Source organism: Pelobates fuscus, chromosome 12 (assembly GCF_036172605.1).
Source record: "Pelobates fuscus isolate aPelFus1 chromosome 12, aPelFus1.pri, whole genome shotgun sequence".
Lineage (NCBI taxonomy): Eukaryota > Metazoa > Chordata > Amphibia > Anura > Pelobatidae > Pelobates > Pelobates fuscus.
In genome coordinates this window covers 95,149,435-95,170,067 of record NC_086328.1, presented here as the reverse complement: position 1 = coordinate 95,170,067, position 20,633 = coordinate 95,149,435, and the positions used below count along the sequence as shown (strand labels likewise).

General features: G+C 43.4%; 1 protein-coding gene and 1 long non-coding RNA gene across 2 annotated transcripts in view; both read right to left on the bottom strand.

The window, feature by feature from the left end:
* EPS8L2 (EPS8 signaling adaptor L2) overlaps positions 1-726 on the bottom strand; it is a 153,401-nt gene extending 152,675 nt beyond the window's left edge. Inside the window, exon 1 of the mRNA XM_063437230.1 lies at positions 517-726. The gene's annotated coding sequence lies outside the window, so the exon portion shown is untranslated. The remainder of the gene's footprint in view (positions 1-516) is intronic.
* Positions 1-20,633, bottom strand: part of LOC134578261 (uncharacterized) — a 550,797-nt gene that overhangs the window by 506,895 nt on the left and 23,269 nt on the right. The gene's annotated exons all lie outside the window — the stretch shown is intronic.

Below are 20,633 nucleotides of genomic sequence, written 5' to 3'. Positions count from 1 at the left end.
TATATAACTGTATCTGCAACCTGACCCATTCCCTAAAGACATCTCTTCCCTTACCCCCAAATCTGTAACTCCCCGACCGTCCACCATATCAATAACTTTCTATACTTCCCCATGCCTGTACCAGAATCCATGTCCTTATACATCCCTAATTCTTTCTATACTGTCCAACACTCCCCCCCCCCCATACATGCACCTCCCTTCATGCTCTCCCAAATCTGTAACTCTCTCAATCCCCACATAACTTCCTATATCTTCATTTTCCCCATATCACTCTCTACACTCCCCATATAAGTAATACTCTCATCATTAAATTTTTAAGACATGTTATCACTTATTTGTAATGTTGCATCGTGTTTCCATCTCTACATGTTTCATTTGACATATTTTGCTGTCTTTTTTTTGTATTTACTTCCCTCACTATGCCTCTGTCTCCCTCTGTCCTCCATGCAAGGTCCCTGGCAATGAAAGGGTGCCCCATTATTTTTTAATGAAGTGATTAAAATGAAAGGTACTCACCGTGGGAGCTCTGTCCTGGGCTTTCTCTCTCTTTAATGCCTTCAATGCTGTGTGCTTGTAATTCCACAGAGGAAATGCAGACAGATGCCAACCGACTATGCACGGTCTCCCCCTGTGACTGTGCTTCGCAGGAGATACCACTAATCTGAAACTACTGACAGTGTTCTATGGGTGTCCAGGTGAACGTTCCACTCAGTGCAAAGGCTGGGGGCGGGGCTAAACCAGAAGGACAGGTCTAAAGGCACAGGGAGGGGACACCTGCATGTCAGCCCAGCCCAGGTGAGTGTACCTGAGTATCACTTCTAGAATGTCTGTGTGTAACTTTTGGAATTTAAAATGTTGTGAACTACTCTGCCCATGAAACCCAGCAAGACATTGGCAACAGAGGCTGACTAAAAACTGGAATACACATGTTTCCGTGTATAATGATAGAAATAATCTAAATAATATTAAATAACAACAAAGAGGTGTATAGGAACATCTGTTACTCAAAAATAAAGTGTGTACCGAGTGTATGTTAACAGGTGCTACCCCTACCACCTCCAAACAAACATATATAATAACAATCAGGTAAAAAAAAATAATACACCTCTGATTGGTCACACAAGAATATTTATATAAAAAGATGGGAGGAAACTTCCAGGTACAAATAGTTATAGTGGTTACAGGAATCTGAAATGCAAATAAAACACAAACACACATAGTGTACTCTATATAATACAAGTTAAAATAAATTGTAAAAATAAAACTCACAATTATAGAGCTGCCCCAGGCTCTGTAGAATAGGCTCCGTGGTGCCAATTCATGTTTGATATTCACCATAAAATTGGATTCAGGGATATTTAATTAAAATGATTTATTGTAAATTAACACTTGAATAAAATATTAAAAATAAGGACTACAATTTTAAACAGTGCAGAGTAAACAAAAATAAATAGTGATGTCCCTAACTGTTCGCCAGGAACGCTGGAACCGTTCGCCGGCGAACATATCTTGTTCGTGGCGAACGCGGCGGGCGAACATATGCGATGGTCGGTCCGCCCCCTATTCGTCATGGAGGTGGGAGGGTCTGGGAGGGAGGGTCTGCTGCTGATTGGCTGGAATGTGTCTGCTGACTGTGAGGTACAGGGTCAAAGTTTACTCAATGATGACGAATAGGGGGCGGACCGACATATGTTCGCCCGCCGCCTTCGCCACGAACAATCCATGTTCGCCAGCGAACGGTTCCAGCGAACAGTTCGGGACATCACTAAACATAAACACTGCAAAGTCCAGTAAGTAGTCCAAGTGAGAAATGCAAGGCTGATGCGTTTCGACTATAGATTAGTCTTCCTCAAAAAAATAATATTAAGTTTTAGGAAGAATGAGTTGGCGGGGGAGGGGGAGATATAGATATGGAAAACATCCATCCAGCCGCCATTCTGTTTGTATAAAATATAGTAACATCTCCTATAAAAATGTACTATATTACAACTAGAATTATTTAAAGGGACACTATAGTCACCTGAACAACTTTAGCTTAATGAAGCAGTTTTGGTGTATAGAACATGCCCCTGCAGCCTCACTGCTCAATCCTCTGCCATTTAGGAGTTAAATCCCTTTGTTTATGAACCCTAGTCACACCTCCCTGCATGTGACTTGCACAGCCTTCCATAAACACTTCCTGTAAAGAGAGCCCTATTTAGGCTTTCTTTATTGCAAGTTCTGTTTAATTAAGATTTTCTTATCCCCTGCTATGTTAATAGCTTGTTAGACCCTGCAAGAAACAAAGTGATTTAACTCCTAAATGACAGTGAATTGAGCAGTGAAATTGCAGGGGAATGATCTATACACTAAAACTGCTTTATTTAGCTAAAGTAATTTAGGTGACTATAGTGTTCCTTTAATGTTCACAGTGATTGTTACCTAATTGTATGATCGTCACTGTATACAGACTTATCTTACAGCTAAATAGATATATAAATAATTAGCAGACTATAATGACAGCGAGTATCTGAATGTGATTTAATTATAATGAACTAATTTTATAATTATCACTACATTTAGCCACTTCTCATTATAAGAAAGTTTGACTGCCCTTGTTTTGCAGAGTAATTTTGTTTTTATAATTAGATATTATTTGCTGTATGTAACGATGAGTACAGAATTACTCCCACATTCAGATTAAAGGGCTATTCAGTAAAAAAAAAAAATGCTGGTATTATTCAGTAATCCCCAAATTGGCCTCTAAATATCGCTCGTAGTTTTTTTACAATTGCATCAGTTATTATGTTTTTTTTTTTTTTTTACAGGTACTTAGTTAAAGGTCCCCCCTCATTATTTTTCGGGTGAGGGGGGTAGGTAGGGGGATAATTTTTATTGTTTAGGGAGGGGGTGACTAGGGGTTTAGGGACCCCTAGTCACCTGGGGGGACGACAACATTTTTTTTAGGGCCCCCACCCGCCGTTCAGGGGTGAGGGCCAGGGGGGAGGACACTTGGTCCCCCCCTTCTTCCAATTTAGGGCCCCCACCCGCCGCTCAGGGGTGCTGGCCCGGGGGGAGGACAATAGGTCCCCCTCCATTATTTTACATTAGGGCCCCCACCCGCCACTCAGGGGTGGGGGCCGGGGGGGGGGCAATAGGTTTTTTTTTTTTTTTTACAGTGAGCAGCCACAGGTTTAATAGACATGCCCCTACTCGCGGTTTAGCGAGTAGGGGCATAATTTACTAATACTAAGTAATCTTTACTTAGTATTAGTAAATTTGGCTGAAAGACCAATTTAGCCTTTTAGTAGATAGCTCCCTAATACCATGGGAATTAGGGAGTTATCTACTTATTCATTCCTGTCATTACATGATGTCCAAGTAACTTACATTTTATATGAATGTATGTTACTTGATTGTTGTAAGTGTTGCAAATGCTTACAGCTGAATCCTGGCTATGTTTGTATACTTTTTATTTAAAATTGTTTACAATGTAACATTCTTCTTCTTTCACTGGGTAAGTATATTAGTACTTAGGCAATACTGTGCTTCGGAACTTCGGCACTTCGGCACTTTGACACTTCGGAACTTCGACACTTCAGAAATTCGGAACGTTGGGACCTCTGCAATTCGACACTTCGGCACTTCGGACATTCGGAAGTACCCGAATGTCCGAATTGCCCGATATTCGTCCGAATTCATATTTGGACCGAAACAAATTGCACATGTCTATTGCCCGTGGTGTACAGCTATTATGTGGAAACAAAACGATTTCAATTATAATGAACCAGCCTCTTTTTCCTTTGAAGAAGAAAATATGTATACTTTTCCATATCCTGTGCAGTTTAAAATATATAAGTACAAAACGACTGAGGAAATACGAAGAGTTTTTTTCCTACTTGCTGTCAGTATATTAAGGGGGTCAATTACAAAATACACTGGTGATTCAATAGAAAGTACAAGTTATATAGCCTTCAAAAGTAGATAAGACAATAAAATACATTATACATACAATACAGGTTGCTAAGAGCATATGTAAGTTGCATATCTTCTTTAAATGTCAACATTTATTTGAACTCTATAGATAACATAAGAAATACAAGCATATTAATTCCATCAGAAAAAAACATGTCAAACATAATGCAATGATCGTGAAGAAGTTAAAGGGTTTCACAAACGTCCATAACCACATTCATAGAGTAAGGAATCTAGATGTTTCAAATTCTGCTTGAAAGGCTGTACATCCAGAGACATTAGCACTAGTGTGACAGTGGCTAGTCACAACCCTGGCAATCGTTACTTTGACTTCCGGACTGGAAAATGTAAATTCTGTACATAGTTTACTCCCTTGCAGGCAGAAATCAGTTTGTGTACGCCCTGCTTCCTTAATTACAGCCCTCCTGCCTCCCTTTCCTATTCGTTTTTTACTTTTTTAGTGGTCGCTCCCTGTCTCCCACCCCACTCCCTCTCCCCTCACTGGCTCAGACTGCATGCACTCTGAGCTGGGTAAACCGTCCAATCAAAGGCTTCTCTATGAGAAGCCTTTGAAGCCTTTACATGGACCTCACAGTGGCTGCCATGAATTTAGGAGGGGATGTGCGGAGCATTCCTTGGAGCTTCATAGGCGGTGGATTTTAGATGAGTTAAACTTTATTTTAAAACTTTGTTTGCAGCTTTCGGAAGGGGGACCTAAAAATGAATGCAAAATAGGACATATTTGTTAAAAAATAAGGTCTGTCTGGAAAAAGTCCAGCCATTGTTAATACAGCAAGAATGGTTTGCGTCACATCCATGCGGCCAAGGAGAGTTGATTGGAATGCATATACGTAAACAATGATAACTTCACTGTACTAGTCCGTAGGGGCTCTAGATAAATCTGCATAAAATTTGGCTTTAAGCTTGAATATTCTTCCATGGAAACTATTCAGATGATTCAGAAGACTTTCAGAGACAATGCAATGAGTGCAGCGCAAATAAAAGTGGGGCACAAACACTTCAAAGATGGTCAAGAAACTTTTGCAAGGGAAGAGATTTTAGACCGTCGAGATTCAGGTAAATACGATGTGGCAACAAAGAATTTTGCAGAGTGTTTTGAACAGTGGAAGAGATGCTGGGAGAACTGTGCAATATCCCAAGGTGCCTACTTTGAAGGGGACTGAGGCGTCATTGTCTTATGCACAATGTTTCTTGTATCTTTTTTAATAAATATCTCTATTTTTCATATTACATGGCTGGATACTTTCCAGAAAGTCCTCGTATATGTTAGAAAGTTTAGAGTAATCCTTTAATGGATATACCACTTTTGCTATACAGTAATTCTTTGCACAGAATGCCAGGAGCGGGGCGGAGCCTGACTTCCGAGCGGATTAGACGTGCCTGTCGAGAGCTCCTGCGTTTAGAGCCAAGATTCTGGGCTTATTGCCCCGACCACCCGATCACACTAGCTGCAAACTGCAATTCTAGTGACCAGGAGACTGCACTGCGCCCAGGGATACCTGACATGTGGTTCTCCGGTGCTTGACTGTCTGCACTGTGACCGGCGGCCTGTACGGGTGGGAGCCAAGGAGAGACGGCCGCTCTCCTGGTTCTCTGGCTGACAAGGGGGCACTACTGAATCGCATACCCCCCCCCCCCCCCCCCATAGACTGGTGGGGGTTATCTCGGTCCCCGACGATCTGGGCTGTAATACTCATGGACATATCCGTGGACCCTGCAAAACTCCCAAGCTGAACGGGAAAGCAGGCATTTAAGATGGCGGACTCACAAGGTCCAACTGCACACGGTCTGAAACTGCTACAGCCTGTCTTAGCAAGCCCTAGTACCTGCACTACAGACACTCTTGAGGCTATATTCGACAGATTCTGACTACTCAACTGGGCAGGACAAGCAAAGGCCACACTAGAATCCACTAAGGGAAAACGGGAAAGCAACAAGCAGAGGCCTGGGAAACCTCCTAAAGGCCGAAAGCTACCTCACGTGTCCACCACAAACAAATATTCCCCACCGGGGCTGAGAGCACAGAGGGTCCCGACTCATAAGTACCAGCCACACACACAAAGGGCCTTAAAGCGCACAACACAGACCAGGCAGCATGCATGCATGCAACACCCACCTTACCCGCCCAGAACGGGAAGAGTCTGGACCCCAAAAGACTTCATGCAAGCGGCAAAAAGGTACCAGCCATCTCACAACCCTGGGACGGGTGGAGCACCCCGCTCTCAAACCGCCACACTGCTCCACGAAAAGGACTGAGCCCATGCCCACAACATGATCCCCGCAGAGGAATTGGATGACTGATCCACAAAAGTAGCAAAGGGGGCAAGTTTGGAGTGCCTCACCTGAAGTCCACCAACACCAACATGGACACTGTAACCAAGCTATACTAAGGGTGGCACCAGATCGGACAGACTAACTTTAAAGCGGAACGATCTTACCACTCGAAGAACCCCACGACTACTTGACAGTGACTTACATACCCTAGGCAGGAACAGTGGATCAAGCCATGCGAAAGAGAGAGGACATTCGTGCTCGGCATAAGTGCATTATTATGTTTAGTTTACATGTTCCACTCTCCACCTCCATGTCTCTGAGAAAACCTCTAGTCATATTATATTGTCATTAAAATGTAAAAGCTCTATTTACTACTACCTGACCGGCACAGCACGCTTAATTCGCATTCATTAGTTTACTTTTTTTTTTTTTTTTTAGTACAGTCAGTTAGTGTAACCAAACTCTGATCATATGTCGCTTTGTCTCTCCACTGACTACTTTTCCTACTTATACTATAGAAAAAGCGCAGTTTAGCTACAATACTCTAAACATAAAATATCCTGCTGCTCACTTGAAATGAAAGGTTGTATTATCTAGAACTGTTTCTGATGTTATGCTCGCTGTTTCATTGTGTATTTAACATCACCTGCATTTGCTGTTGTGGCATAGCGGGCTGCATTTTAATCTCATGCACGACCAAAAATAAAGAATTACAAAAGAATGCCAGGAGCATCTCAAACATCCTACTCTCTGTTGCTTAAAACTGCAATTATGTTACAAAATGATGTTGGTTAAATCCCACCTCCCCAATCAAATGTATAATCCCTTAGGTCATACGAGTACTTGTATGGCACCTGATGGAATTGTGGACACAAGCATGGGGTATGCCAGGAGCTGGTCAGCTGGCCACCCTAGGGAGCTCCAGGAAGCAGCAGACTGTGCACTTGGCAGAGTGTTACCTGCTTACTTGGACAGCAGATGCCTACTCTGCCAGAATGTGCTCTCTCTGGAGGAGAAAATGAAGATGGGGGAGGCATTGATGCTGGGAGCCGGGTTAGGATGTCACTTAGGCCCCAGCATTACAAACAGTTCGCGAGGGAGCAGAGCAAAAAGACCATGGAGATAACAGCAGTGTCTTCTGTTTGTAATTATTAAGTGCGTATTATATTTTCATTTTGTGACTTTTATACTTCAGATTAATAGTTCATATACTCCTCCTTACATACACATTATTCACATTAGGTCACATTTATTTACAAAATATTCTTTACATCCTTTAATCAGGCACATTATCCAATATGGGATTAACTTAAATATCAGTGTCTACAAGTTTCATTTGGAAATTACTTTTTTTTTCTTTTAGATCTGCAGGAGTACTTCTCTGTAAAAGGTGAGAAGCCCTTCCCTACCCCACTAGACCTAGCAGCACACTCAGCAGAACCCGGCAATTGCTCTAATACTGCTCTCAACAGCTGAACTAGCTGCCCTTGATTGCCATGCTATAGGCCGCAGGTACTCTTAATGCCCCCCATGCAGCAGCACAATCAAACTCACGGGCAGAGAGAGCTTGTCTTCCAAAGACCAGCTCTGCTACTTTCTGTGTGGGGTCCGAATCGACCTCTGAATCTGGGGAATCTCCTGGCAATTCTGGAAACGTTGCTGGCCTAGGTTCTTGCAGGAGGCCAGATTCATGTCTTGAGTCTTGCAAGATCCACGTTGGGGCCTGCGATGTAGAAGCTTTCTGGGCTTGTTAAATCATCTGTGTGCTCCATCGATGTCTAATACGAGAAGGTTTCTGGCTGCCCCTTGCATCAATATTACTTCCACTCTGGAAGAGAAGGATGTGGATTCTGGGACCTGCAGAAACCAGTGCTGCCATGTTGGAGCCTGGGATCAGCCTACATCCTTTTGCAAGCTGGCACTGCCATCTTCGATTTGGACTGCGGGCCCTTACCCGGACCATTAAGGTGTATCAATTTCCTCTCCTCAACGTTCCTTGGTGGGTCAGGCGACAAATGAGAGTGAGGTCAAAAATGTCTAGCCCTTTCTTTGTGTACCAGGGTAAAGGGCCCATTGCCCAGCTTGGCAGAGCTGCAAAAATGTCCTGCAAAGAGTCAACTCAATTTGATTTGTAGTAAGCCTCTAGCATGGCCACCAAAGGCTCCCTGGAAATCTATGCCTCTATTAATCCTAGTCTTCCCAAGGAGGGGCGGGGGGGGGGGGGGGCGGGGAAGAAAAACAACTCACTGACATTCTGCTTGCCCAACAGGCCAGAAGACAGACAAGGTATAAACTTAAAAAGGGCTCTCAATGCAACGAAACCAAGTCCAATAGGGCCTAGAATTTCCATGGACTTTTGTCAGTTTAATGCCAAAGTGTTTAGGTGCAGTTTGACATAAACCGGAGCCCTCTCTGCTCATTCACCGTCTTAATATTGTGGAATTTATGTTAAACTGATCTTAAATGGTTTGACATTAAATCAGCCAACTGCACCAGGAACTTCTAGACAACATAAATGCTGTTATTATGCATCCTTGAGTGCCCTCTAAAGTCATTTATTTTCATAATGTAGATATTGTGAGCCAAATAAATTCAGGTGGATTTAATAGGAAAGATGTATCCAGGCAGATTCAGATGTTATTGAGGGGTTTAATGTTGAACGGGCAGCAATCACCATGGAACCAATAGAATGTTTCTCACACTTAGAACTGTGTCTCAGAACCGTGCCATTTTTCTTATATAATTCTTACCCGAGCCCCAAATTCCTTGCACACATTTCAAACTAGCCGGGTTATTTGGTAAAGTGTGAATTCCAAGTTGATTTAAAATGTAAGGTTCAATTAGACAAACTTGAAAGTTATGCCCTCAGTTTGGCAATTCTGGCCTTAAATTAGAAATTTACATTGAATTCACCTCGAATGCTCACTTAAATGAATAGCACTGTAAGTTCATTAATGGCACCCTCAATGTCTGTTACGAAAAGTAAAGTCTAATCAGCCTTCTAGTATACGTTTGTATAAGCATGACACATTAAGTAACATAATCATTATTTCTCTTCCTTGACTACTTAATCATTAAAATGAAGGCTAACCTTGACACTATGGATCTATGTATATTGGGGGGGGGGGGGGGGGGTGGGAGGAGGGGGGATATTTAGAAATGAATTTCTTTAAATTAAATAATTTGTGTTCTAAATAATTTAGAACTTGTTCAAAAGCTTGCGATTATCAAAGGAATACATTTTTATTTTATTTTACAAGTTCTTATTACTTAGTTTCTGTACGTGTATTATTATATTTTTTATTATTACTTTATTTATACACTTCCCTTTTGTGACCCTTCTGGTGCCTCCATTTCTTTATTTTTTTATACCCAGAGAAGAAATATTCCGTACTGAAAAATTACAAGAGCTGTTGGAGGGTTTTTACAAAGAAAAACAGATATTTCCGTTCCATTACAAATTGCAGTTCATTTTCCGATACTTAATTTTTAAGAACACTGGGATCTTTTTTCTGGAGAATTACCGAAGCAGATTGCAAGAGAACATTCAGAACGAACAACAACTCAAGTAGCTTGTCTTTCGAGCTTTAAGTTTTCGTTTACTTGAGCCAGTAAGTAGAGAACTTAAATTCAGACTGGTATGACCCTCATAAGTGGTGAAAAAGTGACATGTCAAGCAGGTTCCCCTGCAACCGCAACACCATCAGTTCAACCACCTGCTGTCTGTTAACTGTGCCGCCAGTCGAGAAGGAGGCAGGAAAGAGCCCTCACTTCCCACCACTAGACACCAGAAACAGCCCAAAAAATCCTTTATTAATTTCATCCTTGCGTATTTTTTTATTTATTTTTTAAAATCAATTCACAGCTCTTAGAAAAGAAAGACTTTAGAAGAGAATTGATAGATATAAGGTTATGTACCAAAGTCTGAAATATTGGGAATATTGGAAATTGAATTCAAAGTGAATTCAAAATGTTAGACCAGGGCTGCCCAAAAGGTAGATCCCCAGATGTTGGAAAACTATAACTCCCATGATGCTTTGCGTGTCCTTAGCATGCCTTCAGAATGACAAAGCATCATGGTGGTTGTAGCCTATTAGACCAGAATTATTAAATAGGAAAGAAAAGAAAAAGAAGAAAACAAGTGCCTAGAGTTACGTACCCTCCTAGTGGGGGTTAACTCTGGTGTAAATGTACAAAAAGGGAAGAGATGGAGAATGCCACGGAGAACAGAAAGGAATAAAGCACTGGACAGAACCAGATCCTAAATCCTAATTCATATATATAAAACTTAACATTTAATCAGTAAGATAAAAAGTCCATGGGATAGACTAAAGGGTATAAGACTGACCACAAAAAAAAAAAAAAAAAATGTACAAAGAAAAAACGATACACAAATAATAAATATATTAGCTAAAATAGCCCACTGAAACAGGTGTAGGCTGACACCTTCATATGTTCTCGTAAAAACACGAGGCACAAGGTATCTGGGTGGAGGTGTCAGATCTCTATAATAGTATGGTGCAGAGATTAATGCAAAAGTACATTCTTATAACTAGCAATTAAATGTAGACTGCTATTTAAATAGTCCTGCAAGGAGTAAAATATAAATATAAATGTGAAAGATGGCTAACCAAGCAGAATAATTGCAATGTCGCTTCCGATATAACTGGACAGGTGTACAGAGTTACCAGCTAATGTGCAACAGTGCCAGGTGAGGTGACCACTAGTATCTCTGACCAATCTGCTACAGTGCTGCATTAAATGTGAAATTTCAAATGAAGCGAGGTAAATGTTTATGGTAAAGTAGTTGCAGAATGATGTTCACAATCTAGACCAGGGGTAGGCAACCTATGGCACGGGTGCCATACACGGCACTCGATGTATCTTTGCACGGCACGCAAGGCTGCTAGAGCCAAACGGGCCTCTATGGCCTATCAGGAGTCCCAGTGGAATTTCAGAAATCTGCTAATGTGAAAACGTGGTGAAGGACAATCTCAGACCACTTCCTCCCAGCGCTTGTAAATGGGAATCCGCACTGGAGTAGAGCAGCCTGCAGCAGCTATCACAGTTCCTGTCCTTGACCTGTACCTGGTCAGCACTGTCCCCACTGGATCCCAGGGAAGCCATCCCCATCCCCTCATTGAAATAAGACAAACAGCTCACACACAAACACACACACAGTCCGCACAAATAAAACACCACTAACAAACTAAATACACGCACACAACCCCACAAGCAGCCCCACACATATACACCCCACCAAACACACAATGTGATATATCATCCACAAACACAATTCCACAAGCAGCCCCCATACACTGCCGACATTCATAGGTATCATAAACAATACCACAAACTACTCATGAACATATACACAATAACAACTCATATACACACAAATACGATACAAACAACTGCAGTATGAATAAAACAAGCAGAATGCTGCAACATACACACCTCAATTTTTAAAAAAAATAGGGTCGGCACGCTACAGGACTTGACCATATTATTTTGCCACAGTACTGCTAAAAGGTTGCCTAACCCTGATCTAGACACTGTGTTACAAATAACACAGTCAGAAGGCCAGAATAAGCGGACTGGAAGCATAGCTGATGTTGAGAATTTCTCCAATTCAGCTATTTTGGTGTTAAATTTGAAATTCACTTTGAATCCCCCCAAATTCTCTCTTTGGTAAATAACCCTGATAGGCTAATATTTTAGGCTCCAAAGATGGATATTTGGAAGCTGTTCTTGGCAATATAGTTCAGATTGTAATGTATTCATTGTGTATTGTCACTTTGTGCATTGTGCATTTACACCATTTAATTAGGTATGCCTGGATCTGCAGCTCAAATAACCCACTTAATAATCCAACTCCTGGGAACCAACTTTACAAATAGTTAACTAAAAAGTGTTAACCTTTAGCTTGGAATGTAGTTACATTGTGTTTTTGTATGTGTGTGTTTTTTTGTGTTTTTTTTGTTTTTTTTGCTTCTTTATAAAACAATGAATTGTAATGAGTTGACAACCCAAGTTGTGACAATAGCTTTTTTACGATTTTTTTTTCTTTTAAACAGTATTTGTTTGCCTACATTTTGCAATGTTTTAAACAATTTATTTCAGTTTGATGAATATACCCCATAGGTAACCAGGCTTTTACTCCTTCAACACCCATAAAATCATGTCCCTATAATGAGATATATCGATATATAAATAAACAAGACTCATTTTGCGGAGCCACCTAGCGAGTGTCACTTACAAGTTCGTAAAAAATGTAATTTACTTCCAATAACCTTTTTCCACAAGTAAAATTGCAAAATTTTTGCTGCAGAAAGAGTACAATCCTTCGTACAGGCTTAAATACGTAGCTTATGGTTCAATGATTAACAAATCTGCAATTAGTAAAATGTTTTAAACACTTATACATTGCCCACTTGAATAGCTCACATTGTTCGTAGTTACCAAGACTACAAGACCTACAAAAACAACTAAAAGAGTTATTCGCTGAAGATTTTACTTACTACACTAAAATTGTAGTGAATTGATATCTGAATGGCAAAATTGAGAATAACATTGTTATTGCCCTTTTAGCCTCAGTTTTGCCTTTTGGATTTCAGTTCACAACAATTCTGTGCTTAGTGCATAAACTCTTGTTATTTACTATAGTGAGAATTCTTGGGAATTCAAAGCAAATTTCAAATTTAAAGACACACTATAGGAACTATAACCATTTCATCTCAATGAGCTGGTTATAGCGCTTGGAGTCCTCTGGCACGGTCCTTTAGTGTTAATAAATTTTCAAGCAGTTTAACGATGAATGAGGATCACTGGCCACCTACAGTCCCAGTGGAGGTATTTTGGCTAAGGCAGAGATTACACTCTTTATTATTATTATTGGTATTTATATAGCGCCAGCTTATTTCACAGCGCTTTACAATAAAAGGGGAATTTACCAAATGAGACAATAACAAAATGTAACAGGAACGATAGGTAGTTGAGGACCCTGCTCAAACGGTCTAGATCAGGTGGAGTATAAAAACACAATAGAAATGGTACAGCCGAAACCAAATCATAGCAATTCATAGCAGCACTGGTAGCTGTAATAGGCTGAAAGTGATCAGTTGACACTCTCAACTAGTCACTGCTGCCCATTGCTGCTGAGGCGAATGCCTCCCCATTAGCCTAAGCAGCACAGGGGATAGGCTGCTGAGGACTATCGTTTAGCATTAAAGGAACACTATAGTTCGAGTGTAGTTGTGTTGTGGAGACACCGAGTGTAGTGGTGTTGTGGAGACATTCTCAGGCACCGAGTGTATAGGTATTACGGAGACAGGCTTGGAGACTATGGTGAGGCCTGATAGAAAGCAGTTGTTGGGGGATTCTATCATAAGAGGTGTGGAGCTGGACAATAGTGGTCTTGTGAGATATCTTCCCAGAGCTACTGCTCACAGAGACAGGAGACGTAATTCTAATATTGTTAAGCGAGCAAAGTAGGAAGGGGAATTGGATGTGCTTGTCCATCTAGGGACAAATGACTTGGCTTGTAAGGTTTCAGAAGTAAAGGAAGTTTTTTGTGTTTTTGCCAATGATATACGGCAGGTTGCTTCCTGAAGTTCTGCTTGTGCAAGAATTTGGCTTCATTTCTCATGGTACCTCTGTTTGGAATGGAAATAAACTGTACAAAAAGATGGTTTTCATCTTTCTCAAAAGGGAACAAATGTTCTCAATGAGCATTTCAGAGGTTTTGCTAGGATGTATTTAAACTAGGAGGGAGGGGGAGAGAATAGGGAAAAGGATGATAAAACATCATTCCTACTGCCCCCAAAACAAGCACAGTTGCACATAGAAGGCTTATCAATAAACTGCAATCTTTAAGTTTGGATTCCAATATTGTTGAATGGGTAAGGCAGCTGCTGAGTGACAGGCAACAGGGGGTTGTAGTCAAGGAGTAATAGGGTATAATAGCTCAAGGAAAGGAAAAAAAGAAAGAGTTCTTAAAAGTAAAATCCTCTAGGCTAGCCCCTAATTCTCCTGGAACACCTTCGTGGGTGTTCTAAACTAGAGCTAAATCTAAGCGTTTAAATCAAATGCCTAAACTCCAATTGCCATGCTTACTAGGGAAGGAGAAAAGAACACACAGTGCAAAGTGAAAAGTGGGTCTAAATACCCATAGTGAGATAAGAGTGTCCCTTAGTGAAAATAAATAAAGTAAAGTGAAAAAACGAGCTGTCGCCCGACGCGCGTTTCGGTGTTGAATAACACCTTCGTCAGGGGATAACGATTGCCGTCTGAAAAAGCCGGGACTTTTAAATGCCTCTTCACCAATCGGATGCGGAATCCCCCTGTCCGTCCGTTCGTGACGTATCGGGATGATCCCGCGTCACGTGCCGTCCCACGTGACCGTGGGTGAAGGCTTGGGAGGAGTTAATGTTGGGACGTCATTTGATTGACAGATTATCTGTGTATGTTAGCCGTTTAGTGGCTAGTAGGAGTATGACGAACCCTTCAGTTCCTCTGTATATAAAGTTAAGGTAATAAGGCATCTAGACAGAGGGATATAACTGACAGAATAAATAGTAATTAGGAGTATCAACTTCATTATCTAGATTTTTAAACACTGTATATTTATTGGTATAATTATATATTGTGTAAAGTATTAATATTATTGTCCCACCGGAAATAAGCATATCAGATGGTGGATATATGTATGATACTAATACTAACTTAGTTTAGTCTGTATAGATAATGGCTAAATCAATGTGAAAGACCTTGTAATACTTAAAGTGACAGTGTAGTCACTCTAAATGAAGTTACCTCCATGTCCAAATTGAACTGGTGGCAAAGGTAGTTTTAAGTTAATATACGATGTCCAAATCAATTATTTTATGAAGTGCTTGATAATGGATACTATCAACTAACTATATCAACTGACATCCTATTTGTATTGAACATTAAGGTGAAAATGCGATTAGTTATGTAAGAGGAATATCTAGGTGTGTTCTATGTATTAAAAAAACTTACTGGATGTGTGGTAATTATGTACAGTGCTTATTTCTATTTACAAGTTGTCAATCTTTTCATTTTAGAGATCATGTGATGAATGGTGAATAGGTAAAACCTTCATTCAATCCATTGGGAGACAGGGTTTGTAGACGGTAGCACTCCCTCTTCCTAATGCTTCGGTCCCAGTTACCCTTCCTTTGGTCCTGTTTAATGAGTTCTATACCTTGGAACTTTAGAACAGAGGGATCTCTGCGATGTACATTTTTTACATGTCTGGAGACCGTGGTCTCTATGTGTCTTGTTGTTTTTACTGAATTGACATGTTCTAAGATTCTTTTTTTTTTGTAAAGTCACTTTTTATTGTGGTCCGTTGACAAAATAAAGGAGCAAACAAAACTGTCAAACAATTTAGCAGTGGGACACGCAGGTCTCCAATTAAGATACATCAGCGATAGGAATGATGGATACGCAGATCCACAGCAGGTAGGCTTACAAAATGAATGTAACGCGAGGATGGCTGCTTTGCTCTATATGGTCCTGGTGTGTATAGGGACCAGTTAGTCTTTATACATATACGAAAGTGGTAAAGAACAACATAATCGTCAATGAATTACGGGACGCAGAGGTCCCTAAAAGGGTAGGTTAACATGGCTACAGTAAGTGGATCATAGCATTAGTAAATAGTCATTCAGTAGTAATTTCAACAGCTAAACATTAGTTAAACATGTATGGTTGTCGTTATCAGCATATTCAGTATGGTCAGCTTAGGGTCTTGTGTGGCGTCGCCGCCAGTTGTGGTGGTCAGTGTGTGTGGTGTCGTGTCTGAGGAGCAACTAGTCCTGCGGAGCATCGTCACCCTCTACTGGGTTCACCCTGATGTCTATATATCAGGTTTGTCGGTTATCTCAGCCCCAACAGGTTGGGGAGGGGGAGGAGGGGGGGGGGAGGGGAGGCCCAACCTCTTGCGTCTGATCTAGTGGTACTGGTGTTAGGGCCGTCATGTGAGAATCAGGGTAGGGTTAGGTCTGTCTCGGATGTCCTGTCATCCTCTTAGCCTCCAGTGCACACCAGTGACAAATAGCTATGTGGGTGTGGGAGTAGCCGTTGGGTATGGGCCTTGCCTGGTGGAGCTAGGCGTATGCTTTGCAAGCTAGTGGGATCCTTCGTCGTAGTCTCTCTTGAAAGGCCTCGGGATTAGAGATGGGGTCGTGTGAGCGTGAATGCGCCTGGGTAGATTTCACAATGGTCGCGTTAGGGCGTCTTGCGTGTCTCCTAGGGTACGGTAGTCTTGTGTCAGTGGTTGCTGTTACTGCTAACCCCGGGTATCCCCCCCATACGCTGAGTGGTTGCCCTTTGATTCAGGGGTCGTGTATGTATCCGCCAAATTGGTGGCTAGGAATATTGTCCCCCAATCTCCGGCCCAGGGCCTTAACGTGTCCCTGTTGTCTAATGTCTGGATCTTGCCTGGTTACTCATGTGAAATGGGTGTGTGCCCCCCTAGGCCCCCAGTGCGCCTCCATTGGTAGGTTGCGGGGTTTTAGGGTGTGACCTGAGGAGCCGTGTCCGGCGACTCCGGGCGTCCCAACACATCCACACCAGCAGCTCGACCCCCGGCTGGGTGATAATTAAGGCCTAGGAGCAGTAGAGATACCATGGCGCCCATTGCTCTACGTGTTTCTCCTGTCTCCCCATCAGGCAGGCTATCGTGGACTCGGCTCTGTGGATGTCCTCGACCTTAAGTCGCCACTGTCCAATGGTCGGACGGGTTCGTGTTTTCCAGAATAACGGTATCAGAGCCTTAGCTGCGTTCAGCAGGTGTCTAAGAATCGATCTCTTGTAAGCCGATAGTGTGCCTTCTGTGTGGTGTAATAGGGTTAAGCTCGCCGTTAAGGTTGCGGGTTCCCTCAGTATATCACGTATCTCCGCTTCAAGTTCGTTCCAAAACGGTTGAATCTCGGCACAGTCCCACCAGATGTGTTTGAAGGTTCCCACTTCAGTTTCGCATCTCCAGCAAGTGTCCGGTATGTTTGGGTTAATCCGATGTAGGAGGGACGGCGTACGGTACCAGTGTGACAGTAACTTATAGTTCATTTCCTGGTAGTTGGTGTTTGATGAACTCTTATGCTGGCGCAGTAGGATTTGTTCCCATTGACCTTCCATGAATGTGGTGTCTAGGAGTTCTTCCCACTGCCTCTTAAACAGATCGTTTGTGTCTTTGTCTCCCGTCACCAGTTTTTGGTAAATGATCGAGACTGAGCCATTCGATTCAGGCGTCAGAAAGCAGATTTGTTCAAACCAGGTTAGGTCTCTATGCAGTTTGTCTCTGTTCGGGAGGTTGTGGTAAAAGTGATTAAGTTGCGCATAATGGAATTGGTGTAGGGGGGTAATTGTCCGTTCGTCCGATAGGTCCCGTATGGTTCTCATACCAGTGTCAGTTAACGCCAGATGCAGCGGGATGTAGCCTTCGTGGGCCTCCAGTGGCCACACTGATGGTGAGAGGTTATCTCCTATGTTCGAGTTGTGGGTGATGGGGATCAGTGGGCTGGGAGAGGGGGAGATGTAAGATGCCTACCTCAGTCTGGTCCATGGTTTGAGCATATGAGTGATGGGGGATTCATCCCCTACTAGGTTCGTGGTATCGTTTCCATCATGACAGATGTATTGGAGCAGCTGGTTTCGGGTAAGGTCTTTACACAGTGTGGTCCACCGTTTCTGAGGGGTGGCTACGTGGAATCCCCTAATGCGTTGCAGCACCGTAGCCTGGTGGTATTTGTTGAAATCGGGTAGGGCGAGTCCCCCCCATGACTTGGGAAGGCTCAGCTTACTGTGAGCTATCCTGGCTCTATCACCTTTCCATAAGTACTTAAGGACCGCTGTCCGGAGTGTTTTAAAGAAGGTTTGGGGTATGAGGCATGGGAGCGTGTGGAAGACATAGAGTATCCTGGGGAGGATATTCATCTTTACCACTGCGATTCGCCCTTGCCAGGAGATGTGGTTGTAGTTCCATCTCCCAAGGTCCTTTAACACTGTGGACAGAAGGGGCGTGTAGTTATGTGCGTAGAGATCCTTCGCAGCAGGGGTGACCTGGAGTCCCAGGTATTGCATGCTGTCTGCGCACCAGTGGAACGGGAATTGTCGTCTCAGCTGCCCACACTCCTCCTCCGGCACCGTCACGTTTAGGATCTCACACTTGGGCATATTGAGTTTGAGCACCATATGTCTGAAATTCCGCCAGAAGGTGGGGGATTGATTCAAGGGGTTCAGCCAGGAAAAACAGCATGTCGTCTGCGTACGCAGCGACCTTGTGTTCCTGCGTCCCACCTCTAAGGCCAAGTATCCTGGGGTTTTTCCGTATTTTATCCAAGAGCGGTTCCAAGGTGAGTGCAAAGAGAAGCGGTGAGAGTGGGCAGCCTTGTCTGGTCCCGTTCCTTATGTTAAAGCTCTCTGTGAGTGCCCCGTTAACTCAAACTTTAGCGTTCGGTTGGTGGTATAGCGTCTCGATCCAGTGTCGCATTTGTTCTCCTATGCCCGTCTTCCGTAACGTTTCCATCATAAATCGCCAATCCACTCTATCGAATGCTTTTTCTGCATCCGTAGATAGCAGAAGTAGCTTCTTCCGAAGGAGTTTTGCCGCATGTTGGACTACAAAGAGCCGAAGGGTGCTATCTCTGGCTTCCCTGCCCGGAATGAATCCTGTTTGGTCCGGGTGGACCAGTTGTGGTATGTACTGTCGTAGGCGAGAGGACAGGACTTTCGAAAAGAGCTTGACGTCCGTGTTGATAAGCGAGATTGGGCGATAGTTACCAACCTGTTCCGGGTTTTTACCCGGTTTCGGGATCACCGTTATCGTTGCCGCCAGGGACTCTTTGTGAAAGGATGCACCTTCCCGTAGGCTGTTCAGTGCGTTAACCAGCCTTGGTACCAATTCCTCCCCGAACTTCTTGTAGTACTCTACCGGGAAGCCATCCGGGCCCGGCGCTTTACCATTTTTGGCTACCTTGAGGGCGAGTTTGACCTCTCCTTACGTCACCGGTGCGTCGAGTGTTTCTGCTTCCTCAGGGGTGAGTGCATCAGGGTTGAAGTCCCTTAGGTAGTCTATTGTGTTTCTCTGTTTGCGTGCAGCGATGGGGCCCTCAGGTGAGTCGTCCAAGTTATAGAGGTTGGTATAGAAGACCTTGAATTCCTTTGCGATAGCCTTGGGGAATTGTGTCAGTGCTCCCTGTCTGGTGCGCAGGGTGTGTACTTGAGCCCTGTTTTGCGGGCCTCTTAACATTTGGGCCAGCAGTTTCCCGCCTTTGTTTGCATGCCTGTAAAAGAATACTTTGGAGCGTTGTAGTTGTCTCGCATATTTGCGTTCTAGGATGTCAGTCAGTTGTCTCCTTTTTGTGACAAGATCCTTAAATGTTTGATCTCGTTGAGATCTTTTATGTCTCTGTTCCAAGGTCGCTATCTGTTCGGTGAGGTCGCGTAGCTGTCGTCCTTCGTCTCTCTTCTTTTGCGCTGCTATTCGAATTAGGTGGCCCCTGAGGACACTCTTGTGTGCTTCCCATATCGTCATGCCAGACAGTTCCTCCGTCGCGTTCTCCTCAAAGTATTGACGGATGTGCACCGCAATTTGCAGTCTCGTCGGTTCATCTAAGAGCAAGGCATCGTTTAGTCTCCATGTCCTTTTTGTTGGGCGGTACAAGGGCGACTCCATCTCTACTTTCACCGCACTATGATCCGACCAGGGTGTAGTTTGGATGTCAGCTGTCCTGAGGTAGGTTAGTCCTTCCTGTTGTACGCAGATGTAGTCGATCCTGGAGTACCGGCGGTGTAGCGTGGAGTAGTATGTGAAGTCCCGCTCCACTGGGTGCAGTGCACGCCACGCATCTATGAGCCGGAGGTCTCTGAGGGCCTTCAGGATGGTCCTGATTGTCGAGCTTGGCACACTGCTCCGTCCCGTGGATGTGTCAGTCAGGGGGTCCAGCGGGACATTGAAGTCCCCCCCCAGGATCAGGACTCCCTCCACGAATTTGGCTAGCTTCAGCAGCGTTCTGCGGATGAAGCTAGCTTGTCCCGAATTCGGGGCGTAGATGTTCGCGCACGTATACTTTTTCCCAGCTATTTCCCCTTTAACGAATAGGAATCTGCCATCGGCATCAGCTATCTGGTCGGAGACTGTAAATTGGAGATCGGCTGCGATCAGTATAGCAGTACCTGCCTTCCTCATTGAGGGGTGGTTGCTGTAGAAGTTGTTCGGGTAGTATTTGTTCTTGAGTAGGGGATTCGCTGCCAACCTTAGGTGGGTTTCTTGTAAGAGGGCGACTGAGATGTGCTGGCTCCTGAGGTCTCTCAGGAGATGGGATCTCTTTTCCGGGGCATTGAGCCCCCTGCAGTTC